General features: G+C 36.3%; 1 long non-coding RNA gene across 1 annotated transcript; it reads left to right on the top strand.

The window, feature by feature from the left end:
• Nucleotides 1-478: 478 nt before the first annotated feature.
• LOC145672404 (uncharacterized) lies at nucleotides 479-11,781 on the top strand. Its single transcript, XR_014128623.1, has 2 exons — nucleotides 479-939; nucleotides 11,177-11,781. It is a non-coding gene; the product is annotated as an uncharacterized LOC145672404 (long non-coding RNA).
• Nucleotides 11,782-16,173: the final 4,392 nt, after the last annotated feature.

Genomic DNA, 16,173 nt, shown 5'->3' with positions numbered 1-16,173 from the left:
CAAGTGATTGATGACTTGAAAAATAGAAGAAAATATTGGGAGTTAAAAAAAAGAAAGATGAAAATCTAGAAACATGCAAGAAAATTTCCAAGTGCAAAGTGAAAATAAAGAAGAAGAAAAGAAAGAAACTCATTAATCCCCATAACCTGCCAAAAAGGCAGTATAAATAATAATAATAATAATAATAATAATAATAATAATAATAATAATAATAATAATAATAATAATAATAATAATAATAATAATAATAATAATAATAATGGGGAAGTGAAGCAAGGTCAGTATCCCCTTGCATACGCCACTGCTTAGTACCCATCATTTGCCGTTGAAGCTGAATAAGCACACCTTTCATAAAGGAAGTGGAGCGAAAAATGTGTTGATTTCGAAGCTGATTCGAAAAGGTGATAAAAATGCAGATCTTATCAGTGGGTTGTCCGTACTGGAGCAACGCTTCTACCTGGTATTAGCAGGAAAACAATACAAGGCAATGCACTTATTTCGTTTCCATTAAAAATTTCCATAAAAGAAATAAGAAGAAAAAAATCTAAGCAGTATATTTTTAGAACATAGATAATTATAATACCTATAACAGCATTCTTTAAATAGTCTCAAAGAAGGAGGACTGTTAGCACAAAAATCACGTTAATCTAGTTTTTGCATTCTAGACTAGCAAATCATCTGATTTCACAACGCTTATGTGTTTGCTTTCTTACTTCAGCAACCAGTGCTTTTGTAAATAACAGTTGATCCGCTAAAACCAGAAGCGAATAAACACGGGAAAAACTATATTTTGTATGTTCTTTGACAGTTTTGCTTACAAGAAATTTACGAACAACAACAAAAAGTTTTGATAGACGAGAGACTAAATGCTAATTTATTGTTTTGTGTTGAAAATTGTGGATCACGAAACAGTATTAGAAGACGGATTGAATCTCACGGGTAAGTGTTAAATTTGCGTGTTTATTTTTAATTTATTTTCAATATTTACTAAGTTTAAATAATCTATTCGTTGTTGCCTGATACGGGAAAATATAATTTAGAAGTTATAACTATCTGGTTTCTTCGGGACACGGTGGTGCAATGGAAGAACTCTCACTTCCGGTGTGAGAGGTACTTGGTTTGATCCCAGACCATGGGTATTTGTGATAGATAAGATTGCGTTTGTGTGTTCATTTGTTTCCTCATGGGGCCGCAGTGGTTAAGTGGCAGTGTGTTCCACCTCTGATGCATGGGGTCCCTGGTTCGATCCCCGCTGATGCCAAGTGAACTTTGTGGTGGACAAACACCGTGTGCGTGGGTTCTCCCGTTTCCTCCCACTTTCTTCATTCCACCATTTCATTCATTACTCATCATCACCGTTTCCTTTAGCCTAGCCGGCAAAATCGTGGGACGTAAAACTTAAAGATTTCATTTCATTATGTTTCGTTTCCAACGATTTTCATTTCAACAAATATTTCAAAATGTTACTATCATTAACCATTCGTTTCTTTAAAGTCTGAAACATAATGGCGGACATTAAAAAAATATTATTTTTTATTTCTCTGCATTCTAGTTCAAAACTACTTCTTTCCTTCCGTTGATTGACAAAATTGTTGCTTTAAAACCTCAAAGTCCATGGGCGCCGATCCTGGACAGCCCGTCTTCCTGAAGTTTGCTTGGATCTATGTATTTGTATTATAAATGTAATTGAAGTTTCGTTAGATCAGAGTTTCTCAACCTGGAGGTCGCGAGAGAATTTCTTTGGGGTCGCGAAGACAAGTGGAAGAGGTAAATATAGTTAGAATATAATACCGGAAAATATTTTGAAATATTCTTTTGAATTTTCTTCTGATAGGCATATTTCTATTTTTATACATCCTGTTAAGAACAAGAGCTCCAACGTGGCTAAGCGGTTATCGTACGCGCCTTTGGCGTGGGAGACCTGGGTTCGATTCCCGGAGGGAGTTCATATGGTTCGGATTTCACGTTAATCAGTAGGTCCACGTCTCAAATAGCCTCGATGCTGCATGGAACGTCAACTGTTAAGAAGAACAAAAATATAGGTCCACTAAACATTTTCAACATGTGCAGAGTTGTTTAGAAATCAATTTAAATGAAAGAGGTACGATATGCAACTAATGAGAATTGCATATTGAAATACCAGAAAAATACAAATGCAACAAAACTTGCATATTGAAATACAATTAAAATTGAAAGCTAATGAGATACCTGTGCATGGCGTGATTTCACTAGTGGGGCAATGTCCGGTCCAATCTTCGTAACGCACATTATCAATTTATTTAAAATACTCAATAACTTTTTTTAACAACTGTCCAAGGTTTTTTTACCCGAAATTAGAATTCACTATATTTTTTTATCATATGAGCCAAAATTAAGGTAGTTTTGAAGTTTTAAAATCTTCAAATGCAAAAGATACACTGACACAGAAAGAACTTCAAAATGGTTAAAGTAATCAAAATGACATTTACACAACAGTATAGTAAGCAAACATTGTACCCAGAGATATGCTCAATTTGGTCGCCACGCGTATTGACGTAATATAAGTAATTGCCCAGGGGATTAACAGGTTAACCTGTTAGCTCCCCTCCCATTTAACCAAATTTGATCGGAATTTGGTCAGATCGTTTCATAGTGTTTGATCGCCAACAATTATCATTTGATCCCGTTTGGCTCAATTCCAATCAATATTGCTTACACAGGAGGCTGACAGGTTAGCCTATTAGCCCCCTACATATGTAATTACTTCTATTACGTCAATACGCATGGAGATCAAACGATAACTGTTGGAGATCAAACGTGATCTAACAAGGTTGAAACGATCGTACCCAGTTCCGATCAAATTTGGTTCGATGAAGGGGGGGGGGGGGGCTAACAGGTCACTGGTGATTGAAACTCGCTTACGCTCGCTACACTAAGCAAAACAACCAGAAATCTCGAATACATTTTATGTATTGATTGGTACTTAATAAAGCAGAAATTCTTCAAAACATATATCAAACTATGTTTGATCCAAACTGAAGCATGAGACTTCTGTATGTAACCGAGATGCAAATACTAACGAAGATAAAAACAAAAGTATTAAGTAAGATCTTTAAGAAATCTTACTTACAAGGTACGTTCACCAAGTGTCTTCTCGGGATTGGTGTAATATTGATTCAAATGCAAAGTTATCATCGACCCAATGTGTATTGTACTAATTTTAGTGGCTCAATAGCGGTAATTTGCATATTTATGGAGTTCATATATCCGGAATTCAACCACACACAACTATAACAACACAACTATAACACACAACTATAACAACACAACATTCAACCGGACACAAAATTGTTTTTAGTTTCTTTACATATGTGTGGGCATATGCAAAACAAAATGGATCAAGTACTGCTTCTCTGACACATGTTGCCCACTCTGACCGCCATCTTGAATGCGCCATATTTGATTCAACTTTCGGTTTTTCCACTGGGAATAGATGCAAGTGATACACACAATTCATGTACAATTTCTCGGAAATTCATTGGTGTAGTGAGTTTTACCGTAACTTGTATCGTTTGCAATGTATTGCAAGTTAAATGTCAGGCACTTCATGAATATTGAGCCAAGTAGAAAGTTATGCAAAACCCATGTATATATGTAATCTTTTACGTGATTTATCGTTGGTGAAATATTCTCTGAACGTACACATACAGACACACAGACGTCAATACGGAAATGGTAGGTCTACACAAAAATCTGGTCGTATCTGGATTTTTATTAGGCATTGTCGAAATGCCTATTACAATACTTTCCACAACGTAATACAATCCTTCCTTGTTATAGTATAACATGGAAGCAATAACAATCACTCACAGAAATGCAACAAGATTATGACACTAATGTTGTAGAGTTTGTCTGTATCTACAGTATTTTTCCAGTTAGAAATGGTTTTGATTTGTCAACATCAGAAACGTAAGTGTAACCGTTATTACTCTGCAATGTCTTTCGCAAAGTGTCTGGAGGGATTTAACATGCGATGCCTTCCAAACGGAACAAGATACGGTAAAATTCACTATTCTAGCGAATTTCTGATATTCCAGCGAAAATTGTACATGAATTTGATGTATTACTTGCTCCTACTAACATTTGAAAAACCGAAAGTTGAATCGAATATGGCGGGTGCAAGATGCAACCGGGGTGAGTTAACATGTGTCAGAGAAGCAGTACTTGATCCAATTTGTTTTTATATGCCCACATTCATGTCCAGTTACATGTAAAGAAACTAAAAGCAATTTTGTGTCCGAGCGTTATAGTTGTGTATGATTGAACTCCGGATATATATATGAAGGCTCATAAATATGCAAATTACCGGTATGGGCCGCTAAAATTAGTACAATACACACTGGGCCGCGAAGAACTTTGCATTTGAATCAATTTTACACGAATCCCGAGGGGACATTTCGCGAATGTACCTTGTTAGACACAGTAAGGATATATTCCGCAGAACTGAAAACTTGTCACACTATGTAACAATCTGAATCTTTTTTCAGCCGACACTGGATATCTGCCGTGAACGATAGATAAAATGGTAGAGGTAATTAGATTTTAACAGTTGTCGTAATCTAATTCAGTAAATAAATGGTCATCAGCGTAATACATATGCACGCGAGGTTCAATTCGTGTCCTAAATATTCATGGATGTGAAACTTAAATAGACACTGAACATGTAAGTTTGACTGCTTTAAAAAAAATCAAGTTGTAGTTTTCTCAAAAAAAAAAAAAAAAAAAGTAATATACTACATAAAGTAAAATAGAATCATAAAACGTATTGTTGTTCCACACAAGCATAAACCAGAATATGTTGTTTTTGTCCGAGAACATGGTGTTTATATATGATATGATTATTATTATTATTATTACTCATCTTTATACGAATTTGGACATGGTGCAAAGATAGCATGACTTCTGTTCATTTGGTTAAGGTAAATAATGTAATTTAATTATAAACGCCTATGTTAATTACAGTATTATTAATACCACATGTTATATACCATAAAGTTTATTTATTTATTTATTTCTCTGCAATAAAAATCAGTTATGTTTTAGTTAATTATATACAAACAACAAATAATATACAAACATTTAGCTAAACCCTCCACTTAATTAATTGGGAATGCACTGTAATTAATGGTTATGTTTGGTTAATTTGGAAATGAAAATGTTTATCCATTTTTATTTATTTATTTTTAATATTATAACAAGGCTCCCGAACTTTGAGACTGCTTCACATACGCATACACATATCACATTTTCTCTGCAACTCCGCTTAACAATTACTTTTTTCAAATGTCACTCGATTTGAAGGTGAGCTCCTCCGTAACTAAGTGGTTAGCGTACTCGCTTTTTGCGTGAGAGACCCTTGTTCTACTCCCAGCGGGTGGTTCAGATTCCACGTTAATCAGTAAGTCCACGTCTCGCATAGCCAGGATGCTGAAAGGGATGTTAAACTTAAAATCACCTCCCCTCACCTTGATTTGAAGGCATATTTTTTTTTTTAAAGAAAAGAGTCATTTACATAGAAAGAGCGTAACATATTTTATACCTACATATATACAAGATGAACCCGAAAGATGTGCACAAACTCCAGTATGTGGTTCGTAACATCAAAAGATGACTACAAGTCTTCTTGCATGTTCACAAATTCCGCATTGGGTATGAGTGACACGAGTGCTGACTTCGAATCGAAACTCAAATCCTAACAATTGAAACGGAATAGAAATATATGCACATCAGTGCACCATGCAGGAGGATTTTTTGTCTTCTTTTGATGTTACGAATCACCTCCCGAAGTAGGTACACATCTTTCTGCTCCGTTACAATTGTCACGATTCGATTTTCGATTCCAAGTTGGCAACTCTGTCAGTCTCGCAAGACATGGAATTCGACAATATGCAAGAGAACTTCTTGTCTTCTTTTGATGTAACGAATCACTTCCCGGGGTTTGTGCACATGTTACAGGTTCAAACTGTATTGACCAAACAACGTTATGACTTCTTACCAATTATCTGGTGTGTCTACTTTGACACACAATGAGCTTTGACATGGAAGCGTTGGAAGACGGCTGGAAGTATGGCGCACCACATCTGCACATAAAAGTCACTTAATTCTTATGAATTCTGCGTAAGAGATAGATGAGTCCACATCTGAGATTCAGTAACACCTCAAAGGTCAGTGGTGGCCTTAACATAGGTCGAACGGAGCTACCACCCAGGTCCCGACGCTTCAGAGTAATACTCTCGATTTTTAAAACATTTATGGACAAGTGGCGCGGCAAATCCTTGACATGCTGCATTTAATGAAACAAATAAATCATTTTGCATGAAAATAGGTTCACGCTGTAGGCCAAAAATTGATATGGAGCCACTTAGATTTTTTTTTACCAAAAATCCAACATGGCCGCCATCGTCAAAATGACCACTCTTCCAACTCTCATATTTCTGCAAATACCTTCACCTGTACAGGGTGTTTCAAAACAACAGCGACAACGTTTGGGAGCTGATTCCTGACATCAAGATAAGACAAAAGGTATAGACCAACCTGTATGCACAAATGCTTCCTTTCGGAGTTATAGGCAGCCGAAAACATGAAAACAATGAATTTTAAAGGCCCATAGCAACAAAACTATGGGATCTTCCGTAGTCGGGTTAAGACTTTACGTAGGAACTAGTATGTGCCCTATCCAAATATCCAAGTTTCAGAATCCTGCGGTACTTCCGCAACAATTTTTATAGAGGCAGTTGGTGAGTATTATAGGGAGCTAGCTTGTTTACCAGCGGGGGCTGAGGTAAAGGGGGAAGAATTTCAACAATTTTTCTGCCTGACTCTTGCAATACTCTCTTTCCTCCTTCTATATGTCAGCGTTGCCAGTGTTAAAAATTTGTCACATGAACGTCATTCTGAAGAGAGTGTGAGTTGGTTATTTGTTGTGTGCTGTTGTGGTTGCGGTTTTGTTGCTTATTATTCATTTGACAATGGCTTCACACGCTAAGAGAGGGCAAACTATACACAACAAAGCTAGAGAAGTAATAAGGAAGGCCATAGTGCAATGCGACGAAGAAGCGAGGGAGAAAAAACTGAAGCATTTGTTATCACAGCCTAATTTGCGTGTGTCCACGTATACAGCGATCTTCGATAGGGATTGCATAATTGCATAAACTCTTTGAATTAAGTGAGTATTAGCTGATTTTTTTGACAACGCACTGGCAACCCTGCCCAGGACTGTTTCTTGGCGACGGGGTGGGGAACCTGCCAATCAACTCTGCATTCCTCAGCCTCGCATTAAAGCTAGCTCCCTATAATACTTCAAATTAAACTCCCTCTATAAAAATTGTTACATGAGTACTGCAGTTCTCTGAAAAATTTATTTTTGAATAGCACACATATTAGTTCCTAAGTGAACTGTTGACCCGACGAAGTGTATATCCCATTGTTTTGGAGCTATGAACCTTCGAAGGTCATATTTTTATGTTTTCTGCAGCTTATAGCTCCAAAAGGAAGCATTTGTGCACCGAGGTGGGTCTATACTTTCCGTTGTATCTTGGTGTATCAGGAATCACCTTCCAAACGTTGTTGGTGTTGTTTTGAAACACCCTGTATAGTGGCCAAGTAAGTTTGTGGCGGACACATCGGTGTCCGTGGGTTTTCTTGAGGATACTCCCGTTTCCTCCCACTTTCTCATTCCACCAATTCTTCCATCATCATTCACTTGCCTTTATCATCCGTCTTCCTTAACCTAATACGCATAATCGTGGGACGTTAAGCTGAAAGATTTCATTTCACCTGTATAAGCATTTTCTAAACTTTTCTTTTGCTTTTTGTAGAAAATGAAATAAGCATTCTAACGATTGAAAACACATGTATATTTGCTTAGCCGATATAACCGCCCAGTGGCGGCACTACAGAGGGCTAGGAGGGGCGACGGCCACACCAATATTTTTTCTCGTCCTTCTCCCCATTTTTCTATGTACAATTCGCGAACTGCTGCTGTAAAATTTGTCACTGAAATCTACAATGACATTGAAATCTTTGTTCTTCATTGCAGGAGTAAAAGTGAGTCTGAGACAGGCCCTTAGCCAGCCCAATTATTTAGGGGGGCCGGTAGAAGTTAGAGGGGCCGACTCAATCATATTATACTTCATCGCCATATTATAGTTCATTTGCAATCCTACCGTGAAATTTTATGGGGACCAGCCAAAGTTTAGGGGGGCGGCCCCCTTGCTCCCCATGGATACGGGCCTGGTCTGAGAAGTTAGAGGGACAGTAGGAAGCGGCATGATGTCACGCCGTCTCCGTGCCTATCTTTGTCAATTGTATGTTTTTTTTAGAAACTGGGGGAACGCCGTACAATTTTTTTCTAGGGGGAGGACGGCATCCCCCGCACCTTTACCCTTGCTTCATTGACATATTTACAGATATAGAAGCTACCTTTGTTCATTAACGTATTCCTTTGTTCATAACTTTTAATACTGCTACTATGTGTATAATCGGGAAATGTATATTTGTAGTAAATTTTATAGGAAAGGAATGATAAATACGAAAATTAGAATGAGTAAAACAAATGTTGCTAAATGGACTAGAAATATTTTTTCGTTATATTGTTCTTATTTACTGTTCTTTTGACATGAAATTTGCCACATACATGTCTTTGCCGATTATACGTATACTAACATTATAAGAAATACCGGGCAAATTTGTTATCAAATTGTATTCCTACAACGACATGTTTATAGAGATGCGACAATCATTTTGGACATGATTGTGCAATTTTATAGCATGTAGGCTGACGCATTAACAATTACAATTAATTTTAGTGTATTTGTGTGATATGATTCTTTCCATATTTGTTGTAACTTTATGTTCCTGTGTTGTGCTTACATTAAAGTGTGTCCAGAAAAGCGCCGATTTTCATTTGGTACTCACAAGCATAAAGCTGTGCAGTCAGAAATAAATTGGAATGGTAGAACCTCAAAACTAAATAATAATAATAATAATAATAATAATAATAATAATAATAATAATAATAATAATAATAATAATAATAATAATAATAAAAACAAAACACATTGTGGTTGTCTCGCCTCCGCAAAATTTTTCTTGCCTCCCCTCTTGCCCCCCCTACTATTACGAGTTTATCGCCGCCACTGTAACCGTAATTTTTCAATATGGCAGCTCCTTCAAGCTCTCCTTCGCACACTTTCGCATATATCTTAAACTTCACAAAAGTTTTGTAATTTTTTTCCCTTTCTGCATAGGTAGAATATGATATAAACTTTTCAACAAACATAAACAAATGCATGTTCCATATATATGTTCCACATAATTTTCACAGAGATATTTGCAATTCAATAAGATTTTATCCATGTTTATGGTAGTAGGTTTACGTTTCAAATGCACTGGCTGGGTTTATCTTCTGACTTGTACTAATTTGAGGGAAATGTTTTACAACTATTGTGATATAATTTTTTCCGAGAGCAGACTATTTCTGTCAAAATGTAGGAACATCTTCATTCCACTTTGATTAAATGGTGTCATGTAAAAGGTGTAATTTTACAGCCAATAACCCAAGCCTTGAAGCTAATAAACTATTGTATATGCGTAATATTTCAGTCCTTGCAAAGTGTTTCCAGAGAATATTTAGTGTTTCCAGCTGCAAACAAGAGATTGACGGATCTGATTGCAGGATATGGGTCACTTGTAGCAAATCTTTACCGAGGAATATTCGTCTGGATTTGTGTCGAGAGGGGTAATTGAGTACAGTTGAAACTTTAGTTTAAAAAAAAAAAACTGCTAGTAAACTTTGATCATTTTACATTGTTATGAACCATTATATTTTACTCCAAGGTTACTTTACTGAATTTGCTAATCCTATTACAAAACATTTTAGATATTCTCAAAAATATTTTATTGGCTTTTTGGATCAGAAGATCTAATATATTCCAGCCAAAAATTTTCTTGTAGGCCTTATATCTGGAGAACTACGTACATATAGTGTAGTCAAACCCAAACTATCACTTAACACAATATGTTTTGCTTATTCCCCGCGTAAGAAAAAAAGCTCGATTTAGGGATCGTTCAAAAATTTTGTGGTCCCTGATCCAAAAAACTTCAATACATTTCAAACTTTTACTTGCAGCCTTATATCTGGAGAACTACATATAGTGTAGCCAAACTTAAACTATCAGTTAACTCAGTATGATGTGCTTATTCCCTAGAAAATACGAATATGCGATTTAGAGGCCACCCAAAATTTTGTTTCTCCTGATCCAGAAACTAATTATTGATCAAGATCGCATTCTTTTTATCATTCCGAAAATTCTTGTTAACTTCGTATTATTTACGAACATGGGAACACAAATCACTATGACGACGATGAAACACGTGTTTATTTTAAAAGAGAAATCCATATATCAAATTTCATGTTTCTTCCATCCTGAGACTCAGAGATATGAACATCTTCTTCTTCTTCTTCATGTATAAAAGAAGTTCTGCTTGAGTGATAGATGATGTCACTTAGTGATAGATCTATGTCCAGGCCAAACGTCTTAATCTAGAAACTTAAAGTTTTTACAATGCATAGAATTTGTGTCGTGAGGTACAACTAACAAAGGCCGCTTGGAAATTCGATTATTATTATTATTATTATTATTATTATTATTATTATTATTATTATTATTATTATTATTATTATTATTATTATTATTATTATTATTATTAAATGTTAATATTAAATACTAGAATTAAACACTTAAACGAAGTGTGGTGCTGTCTATTTTGCTGGTCCCCAACATTTTCTCTTTCCTTTTACCAGTCCACGACTATCGAAAGGTTGAAAACCAATTGTCTAAATCCAAGGAGTGTCAGTCGTCGATGTCCCTCATGTATTTTTTTTGTGACCCCCCCAAGAAAAACTGCATCACATTTGACGTCATTTAAGCTAAGTGGTTAATGTTCTAGCCTAGGTTGTTGGAGACCCAGCTTCGATTCCATGCGACAATACATGCTTGGATAATAATTTTAATTTTAGGTTGACATTTCATATAGCCTCGATTTATGAAACGTTAAATTTTAATGAAAATCTCTGAGATTGAAGTTTTCTAGTCTAGATGGTATTTTTTTTTTTTTTTTCTATTTCTCTTTTCAGGAACCAAAACTACAGCATCGTTTCGTGGAGTTGTCAGAGGGCGAAGCAATGTCCGTGCAACTACTGTTTGAGATGTTGATGTTTAGCGTAGATGTTCTTCAACTGGTGGTCTTCAACTTTGACCCAGAAGACAATAACCATGTACTCGTGGCCTTGAAATGCATTCTGGTCTTCTTTCTAAGCCTAATTTCACTTCCCAATGTAGAAGCCAGTCGGACACCTTCTTCTTTGGAGAGTGAATTGATGCCCTTCTCATGGACTGGTTCTGAAGACGACAACAAACCTGTGATAATTAGTTGATAACATCTACAAAGAACTACATTAAGGACAAGAAGTGAAAGTTGAACTTTTAGTTAGTAGTTTGCTGTTTGACTAGTGCGATATACACACTGGATGGCTTTTCTTATTTCTGTCCAAATGTCATACTATGATATTGTATTTTACAGTATTAAAATAACAGAACTCTCGCTTTTGATACAAGGTGGGTTAGTTTCTGGTAAAGTGGAAAGACAATATTGATTTTTTTTTTTCACGAAGAATTTCTGTCTTAATAAGAAAACTGGGAGTATATCATTTGACAAGGTCTCCTCGTGTATGTACACACAATAAAGTTTTCAGGGGCTGCCCAAGGAAGCCCTCTCGGAGCAACAAAGTTCCTTCGTGAGGCTATATCTCCGATCGTGTTTAGTGTGTGTTAACCAGTAGGGCCTGGATTTATATGCACCAACAAAACCTAATATGTATGTAAATATACAATGAAAAGTTGCTGAAAAATAAACGCTATAAGTAAGATATGAATTTACAGAACAGTACTTATTTCAAAATCTTTTTTCTCGTGTTTACTGTACAGTGGCGAGTTTAGCGGGTAGGTCGGGTAGGCACGGGCCTACCCAAAAATTTTGAAAAAATGTATAAACGCTAAAAGACACAATAAAGAGTAAATATATTTCCCACTATTTATATTAATGGTAGATAATTATTTAACAAATAGCACAACCACAACTGTAGAAGTAATTTGCTACTGTCATTATTCAATTAAATGTATCCATAAGCGAGGGAGTGGGCTTACGCAAAATTAATATTCTAAAGCCAACCCTGTTACTGTGTGTAATAAAATGAGTTTCTATAGTATATGCTAGCAGCAGGATCTTTTCCAGTTGTTTCTTTTAGTTTTTATGGTGTCAAACTTCGTCTATTGTCCATTAAGTTCGAAGGCCAAAAACCGGAAGTAGGTCCGTAGACCTATAACTTTTAGGTGGCATAGAGAGATAAGGTATGTAATGAACAGTGTTCACATCAAAACGAGTTTCTCGTTATCTCTTATATTTATCACTTATATAGGAATCCATATGAAAACCGGAAGTTGTACTACGTTTTACTATTTCCGGTTTCAGTAGAAGTAGTATAAAGCTAAGATTAAATATATTTTCAGGGCTCTAAATCGATACCAAAATACCATTCGTCGCCTTCTGTTACCGGTTTCGTAAAATAAGGATTAATATAAGAGCCGGAAGTAGTCGTAGATTTCTACCACTTCCAGTTGAATAAAGTAAGAGATTAAATATACTCTTGCGGTGCTGAGTCCATACCTCCCCCCCCCCCAAGAAAACTACTTTTCGTTTCTATTACTTTTTTTTTTTTTTTCATTATGACGATCCATGTTAAAACCTGGAATTGTAATTTTCATCACTTCTTGTTTAATATATTTATTTATTCATACTTACACATATTTCTGAGCATTACCGGCATCTATGGCCTTAAGTCCGTTGTATACGAAGGATGGCATATCTCGGCAAGCGCGCTATGAGGGGAAGTAAGGAAGCAGCCTGGGATTTGTCAGTTAGGTACCATCCCAGCATTTGCCTGAAAAACACAAGAAAAAAACGTCACTCAGAATGGCTGGCGTGAAAAGGTTCTTATATCTTTTCCACGGAGTGTCCTCACTGGGAATTGAACCTGGAACCGCTTGCACTAAAGGCGATAGCACTAGCGACTATGCATATGCAGGATCACTGAATCGAGAGAGAAAAGAAAGGTAAAACATATTTCGGGGACGCTGAATGGATATCAAAAACCTATTACTAGCTTTCTCTTACCATTTTTGCTCTAGGAAATCAATAATGAAATCAGAAGTAGTAGAAAATTTGTAAATACAAGGTGTTTCAAAACAATACCGACAACGTTTGAGAGGTGATTCCTTACACCAAGATAAGACAAAAAGTATAGACCAACCTGTGTGCACAGATGTTTCCTTTCGGAGTTATAGGCTACCGAAAACATGAAAAAAAAAATAATTTTAAAGGTCCATAGCTAAAAAACTATGGGACCTACCGTAGTCGGATCAACACTTCACTTAGGAACTAATGTGTGCGCTATCCAAAAATACAGGTTTTAGAATTCTTAGATACGCAACAATTTTTATAGAGTGAATTTAGCTACAGGCATATAACCTGAAGTACTCACCAACTACGTCTATAAAAATTGTTGCGAAGTACAGCAAGATTCTGAAAGTTGGATATTTGGATAGGACACATACTAGTTCCTAAGTGAAGTGTTGACCCGACTGTGGTAGATCCCATAGTTTTGGAGCTCAGGACCTTTAAAGTTAATTTTTTTCGGCAGCTTATAACTCCGAAAGGAAGCATTTGTGCTCCCAGGTTGGTCTATACCTTTTGTGTTATCTTATTGTCAGGAATCACCTCCCAAACATTGTCGGTGTTTTGAAACACCCTATGCATATAAGAGTGGAAATAGATTTTTTGGGGGTGGGGGGGTGGGGACGCTAAATCAATAAAAAAAGAATCTTGTTACAACTGCTTTTTCTTTTTTTTTTCTACTGCGTTCAACTTCAAAATCGGAAATGCTCGACTTCTACCAGCTCTGGTTTGGATTACGGTTAATAGAGGACATGGATTTCAAACGACCGATTCCCACTATCTTTGATCGTTTTTGCTTTGTTTCACTCGACAGACAGACGGACATAGTTGTTCTAGGAGACTTCCGATACTTCTGCATACCACAGTTGGTAAGTCTGAATCACAGTAACACAGTTCATTATTATAATGGGATCCTTGAAAGCTTTCACCCTCGAGCCGTTGCTCAATTTAACACCAGAATCACCGGTGGAGCCAGTGTGACTCCTTTTCGGTAAACTTTCCATCACAATTTTCTTTTAACCTCACAATAAAAGAAAAAAGCTTTGTTTTTTACTTTAATCATTTTCACCTCCAAATATAATGAAAAAATTCACACTTAATTAAATATTTTTGCTTGATTTACCTTCAATACGCAAAGGAAAAATGAAATGAAATCTTTGAGTTTTACGTCCCACGGTTATGCCGGTTAGGCTAAAGGAGACAGTGATGCTGAAAGATGACGGAAATGGTGGAATGAAGAAAGTGGGAGGACACGGGAGAACCCCGAGAAAACCCACGAGCACGGTGTTTGTCCACCACAAAGTTCACTTAGCGGGGGCTGGGATCGAACCCGGGACCCCAAGCACCAGAGGTGAACGCTCTATGACTCAGACACCGTGCCCCCCACAATACGCAAAGAAGTTAGTTTGACTCCCATTATAATGAAAATAAGATTATGAGTCGAAATACTTGATTATTTTCAATGAAGTGTATGGGTTATCATAATGTTCTCAAGGAGAAACATGGGGCTACTGGGCATGCAAACAGACTTGGGGCTACTGAATATTCAAAGAGACGAAAGGCTACTGGGTATGCAAAGAGACATGGGGCTACTGGGAATGCAAAGAGACATGGGCTACTGGATGTGCAAAGAGACATTTGACATATCTACTAGTTTTCAGTGCATGGCATTTGTTCATTTATCATCATACCTAGGTGTACTGCAGAAATGCCAATGACGGCAGCCGACAGGCAAATACAAAGCAAAAGTTTCAGCCTAACTTTACAAGGCATTCGAGCACTCATGTGGATTTTATCTGTTTACACATTATATTTTGCAAATGTGATGTTTCAGTACATAGCTTGTAGACTGATTTTCAATACATCTAGGACTTATCTTTGGGATAAATAGCAATGTCTTGAAATTCGATCTGTAAAATTCTCAAGTCACTTTGTCAAGCCTACACTTTGACAAGAAGTCTAACCATCCAGAGATATTTAAAACTGATAAATTTGCTGTGGTTTCAATTGTCTTGATTACATTGTTATCTTTGACTATTGATGACCAGATTTTCTTTACCAATAAGATTTAAAAGAAAACTATTACATGGCTTTGAAATCTGCAAAACCCAATAAAATACTTTCTTGCAACAGACAAGGACACTAAATATGTAGTAAATCGCATTTAGTATGTGAAAAAAATCAAAGCTGAGGCAGTCAAAGGTCATTACTTGTGTAGGGATGCGACTGATGTACAATTTCGTAACGGCAAAACGTACCACTTACATCCTTTTCAATTCCACTAATCTAGCAAAAGTCATTTAGAAAAAAGAAAACATCTATCATTCTTGTGGGAACAGTGAGTGCATAAGAGAAGTCCCAGCGATGAAAATTAATTTGTGTTCCACTGTGATTTACAAACATTCTGGAATAATGCTGCAGTGTATCAATCAGAAATACACCCATGGGAGTGGTTTACCAGGTCCAGACCTCCTCCCCAAACTTCGTAATTCGACAAACATTTTCCTATTTTCTTAAGAAAATTATTATTGTTCTAGGAAAGAAGTGATTAACTTATCTTAAATATTTTATCTTGCATTACATCTGTACGCCTTTGTTTCTTATAAAAAGACTAGTGGAATTGAACACACACTTTAACAGTAGCACATACTTTTAAGAGTGACACATATATTCCTAACAATGCACATACGCCTAAGAGTAAAATTAAACTTCTAATAGTGATATACATATCCCTTTCAATGACACAACACTTCTAACAGTGACAAAATACCTGTAACAGTGACACTAATACTCCTAACAATTACACTCATTTTCCTAACAGTGAAATAAATACTACTAACA

Source organism: Thermobia domestica, chromosome 16 (assembly GCF_964235325.1).
Source record: "Thermobia domestica chromosome 16, izTheDome1.hap1.1, whole genome shotgun sequence".
Taxonomy (NCBI): domain Eukaryota; kingdom Metazoa; phylum Arthropoda; class Insecta; order Zygentoma; family Lepismatidae; genus Thermobia; species Thermobia domestica.
The sequence above is the reverse complement of the archived record's forward strand: the minus strand, read 5'-3'. Positions and strand labels throughout refer to the sequence as shown.